Source organism: Limulus polyphemus, unplaced genomic scaffold (genome assembly GCF_000517525.1).
Source record: "Limulus polyphemus unplaced genomic scaffold, Limulus_polyphemus-2.1.2 Scaffold3182, whole genome shotgun sequence".
Classification (NCBI taxonomy): Eukaryota; Metazoa; Arthropoda; class Merostomata; order Xiphosura; family Limulidae; genus Limulus; species Limulus polyphemus.
The window spans coordinates 77,557-82,558 of NW_013668792.1; the positions used below are offsets into that span (position 1 = coordinate 77,557).

The 5,002-nt window shown below is 36.2% G+C and overlaps 1 pseudogene; it reads right to left on the reverse strand.

Annotated features, from left to right (window-relative positions):
- LOC106468834 overlaps positions 1–5,002 on the reverse strand; it is a 90,523-nt pseudogene that overhangs the window by 77,173 nt on the left and 8,348 nt on the right.

A 5,002-nucleotide genomic window follows, 5' to 3' on the forward strand; every position in this document is an offset into this window, starting at 1 on the left:
CACAAGAACGTCGAATCTGAATCACTTGAAAAAAACACTGGGGTGCTTAACTTTTTTCCAGGTGTATAGAATAAATACAACAACAAATAAATGTATTTATTAAACTACAACTAGAATAAATAATAATAACTAATGAATTTTTTGCTCTTGAATTTGTTGTATAATTGTTAATACTCATTCACTGTGCCATTCACCCTGATTCTGATCTCATTATCCTCTTGGTGAACTTTTCACCCTGTTGAGAAGCATTGTCCTTAGCTATGAAAATGCCAGACAATGAAGTGAAGCCCAAATGACAAAAGGTAGATTGTGGACTCTGTATTTATATGTAGTAATGAGCCACCTCTGAATGAACCCAACGCCACCCCCCACCCCCAAGATTACCGTTCGTGGATAACACTTTATGAAATTGTAGCAGTGAGACAATTCAAGTCCGAGCGATCGTCAAGCTTGCAAGAGACAATCCGACTTCTACTTCAAAGATACCGTATCACAGAGACTGCGAGTCGGAATTCACTCATAAAAAAATCACTGGAGAAACAACAAAGTAGTTGAACACAATGCCGAGAACTCAAGTCGCTCTTTGAGATAAGGGACTGCTCATACACGGTCAAGAGTGAACGCCAAAACGTGCATCTTCTGTCAGCGACAGAAGTTTATCAAAAGAACGAATGGTCTTGAATAGAACTCACAGCTGCCAAAACATTTGTGACATTGCAACTCAATGTTTCGATGAAAGAATTATTTCTGTCGCACCAGAAGGGTATTATCACAGAAAGGGTTACTGAGACTGGACACACCGAAAACCGGAAAAAGCCTGTTCTCTCTTACCAAAATGTGAAGGAGGCTGCTCTCTATATGCTATTTTAAAATATTCTGGTGTTGTTTTTTTTTTCAAAGCCGTGGATTATTGCTCTGAGTGAATTCACTTCTCACGTTGTGTCCTTCTTGAACACAAATGAAACGAGTGAGGTCATAAGTTCAACCACAAATCATTTAAGTCACTTGAATAACTCGATTATGTACAATTGAAGAAGAAATTGAGACATAGGTTGAGCAACGAAAATTGATCCTGTTTTTGCATGACTTATAAAAAACTGGAATTCACAAACAGAATTACAAAGTTAATTTAATACTTTTCAGAAAAGAAAAGAAATTACGTGGTTGTATATATTTTATCGGCATTTTACTGTTGAAATAACTTGTACCTATGGTACGGAAAAAATAGTGCATTTTCTGTTCTATTTGCACAAATATCTCAAAACTTACAGTACAAACCCCTGAACGGGTGCTATCATAATGTAGAAGAAATACCTTGGACCTCAAATAAAGGTCTCGAATATAAACTTACCTTGGTTCATTGCATTCTCGAGAAGAACTTTGTATTCCTCCACCACACTTCCGAGAGCATTGTCCAAATGGTTGCCATTTACCCCACTGACCATCCACTGGTTCACGATTACCGAGGGTTGTAGAATTCAAACACTTTCCTTTACTGCATTGCTAATAAAACATTATGAACATAAATATACACAGCAGTTTCATCAATAAATCTTAACAGAAACAGGTTGGTTTACGTACACCACATAGTTTAAAAATATTTATCAGCCCACCCAGACTAACTGATCAGAGCATATTACAACAAAGTTCAGACACAAGCATTCCTAATTTAGAACTGCTGATCAGAGAAAGGCAACTTGGTCAGCAGCATCTGATACTTAAATGGCTACTCTTAACCGAATAACTGAGTTGATTATTGCAGTTATAACACTCCCCAAGCTGTAAGTGCAGAGTGTGTTCAGTTGCTTATCGCGACTAAAATCTTGGACCTTTTGATCCACAGGCTGGTAAATTAGCCACTAGGTCATGCACGGCTTGTATAAAAGGACATAAATATATATTCAAACACATACAAAATACACGTATAGTGAGAGAAAGAGATTTAAAACAATTAAATAGTGCAGTGAAACATTTACGAAAATGCACAAGAAACTGTCGCTAAAGATATAAAATTGTTTTATTAGGAAGCCGCGAATACTGCAGTTTTTGTATCTTCTGTGATTAAATTGTGTTTCATTAAAATTATCTTATAGCCTCGTTTATATAGTTTTGCTAATATCAAATATACAATTATATTTTTTTGTATGCATAATGAAGAAATAAAAAATATACTTTATCGATCTGTAGTAATTATTCATTATTTGAGATAATTATATATCAAATGAAAGTAGATCCAATATATCTAAAACATGAATATACTACCTTATTTCGCCCACATGGAGTCCCGTCTGCCCAAGGTACTTTCTGGCTTTGGCACCCTTTGAAAGTGTACGAGTCCCTGGTACACCATAACAGTTTACAGACGGGTTTCTCAGGGCAGATCTTGTAACCTGGTCCGAAGACAAACTCACACTGTGCATCCATGTCGTACAGTTCCCCTGGACGTTGGCGAGGGTAAGAATAGTCCTCCATCAGATGATCTTTTGATGGCGCGTCCACCAAACAATCCCCGTGACCTGTACTATACACAATACATATCTCGTGAAGTTTTAGAGCTTTAGAGTTATTGGTATTAAAAAACTATGGTATTCGCGGATTTAACCAGTTTTCCCAACAAGTATTAGAAAGCTGCAATAAATGCAGAGTTTATGAGTGTTTTCGGGAGAGAGATAATTGGGCTAAGGTTTCTCTTCAGTGCAAAAACAATTAAGCTGGACACAAATGAACAAAATCTTTATTTGACAATAAAAAAAAAAAGAAAACCAGTAAGTGTTCCCATTCTTGGTAAGTGGGCAATCCTCTTCTCCTCTAGTAGGATTTAGTTCTGTTGTCTTCATTCTCTCAGGAAGAAATGTTTTAGAACCAAATACGAGTTCAAAAATAAAGCAGGTCAAAGTCCTTCCTTCAGATCGACTACTAAAGAGTTGAACCCTAAAAGTGTGCTCGGATCTAGAATATAAACTCACTTCCTTTGTCCAATGGATAGTGTCTCCTTGTGACCTCTGTTCTCTGACAACATTAGTCAGCTGTCACTTGTAGTGAACGTCATAATCGGCCAGAAAAAGATATTCCAGTTCTAACCCGTTTACTCTGGATGCTTTATCTACTACTAAAGTTTCCTTACAGGCAGATAAGATGTCTTTTATTAAAGGGAACAAAGAAACAAATTAACTAGGGCAAAGTAGTGTTAACTTTCTGGACCACATGTTGCCGCCATGACACTGCGGAAATTAGATAATCGAAATTTTTGAAGCTTTCTATATCATTAAAGAAGGTAGAAAACGCAAGATATGCCTTGTTGTGAGGAGAGTAAATCCACTATACACTTTAATTAAAAGTTCAAAGTCACAGTTTATAAGTGGATTGTTTATTTTTTGTTTAATTTTATTACAAAGCTTCGACCACTCGTGTGGCCATCATCAGGTAACTGTCGTATATTAACACAGGTCTACACCCTTCCACACACTGGTTTAGATACGTCAACAATGTATTTTGTGGATTTAAAGACAACATACATCAACGGTCATTTTTACAACACGTGAACAGCATTCACTCTAACATCAAATTCACTCATGAAAAAGAGAATGAAAACCAGGTTTGAAATTACATGAACATATCAACAGAAAGAGACCCCAACGGTTTGAACATGAACACCTTTCATAAATCTGGTAATCATAGCATCTATATAAAGTGGGACTCAGTTCACTCCACTGAACAAAAAATTGGCATGTTTTTATGCATTTACAACACAGCATTCAACATATGCAGCAGCAGTAATTTACAACATGAACTAGAATCAATATCTAATTTATTAACAAATGTCACTTGCCTAAACATATTGTTACTAGGAACTCAGCCAAATATAAAAACAAACTCAATAACAAAAAGAAAGAAAGAGAAAACGACATAAACTCCACGAAGGAAACAAAATACACAAATTCAGACACACTAACAGGTGTCTTACATTACGATGTCTATATAACCAAAAACATCATAAACATTTGGAAACATACATAAAAAATACAATATAAACAATAGTTATTTTTATTCAAAAACCGAGTATTAAAGTCAAACGTCATCTAAGGAAGGTTTATTCTAACAATTTCAATAATGGAATCATCTACAAGTATCAATGCAATTGATGCGACAGCACTTATGTAGGTGAAAAGGGACGCAACATAAACATTAGGGTCAAAGAACATAATCTGCCATCACATATTTACGAACACAGAACAATGAATCAACATCCAATCAAAGTTAACAACTTTAAAATAATATGCAATAAGAACAACATTAAGAGTAGAAAAAAAATTATTATTCGTGAACTAAAACCTAATTTAAATCAAAACACAGTTGTCACGCTATATGTTTTCTAACTTGGAACAAAATGTTCGCACAGTATTTCTTTACTATTTCACACAATAGTCGGCAGTTACCTGATGATGGCTACATAAGTGGTCGAAACGTTCTAATTAAGTAAAATATATATTTACAATCCACACTCAAAGGCCGTATCTCTGGAATTTTATTCACATAATATGTCTGCATATCACAAAGCTACATAATTTCGAGACGTTACTGTATTGATGGTCTACTTTAATATGCAAATAGAAAGGACCACGAATCCTGGCTCTGGTTTGTCCAGAACAGGATTTACTGCAGTGAGACATGTCCAAACTGAAAATACCACGAATCCTGGCTCTGGTTTGTCCAGAACAGGATTTACTGCAGTGAGACATGTCCAAACTGAAAAGACCACGACGCCTGGTTCTTGTTTGTCCAGAACAGGATTTACTGCAGTGAGACATGTCCAAACTGAAAAGACCACGACGCCTGGCTCTTGTTTGTCCAGAACAGGATTCACTGCAGTGAGACAGGTCCAAACTGAAAAGACCACGTCGTCTAGCTCTTGTATGTCCAGAACAGGATTCACTGCAGTAAGACAGGTCCAAACTGAAAAGACCACGTCGTCTAGCTCTTGTATGTCCAGAACAGGATTCAC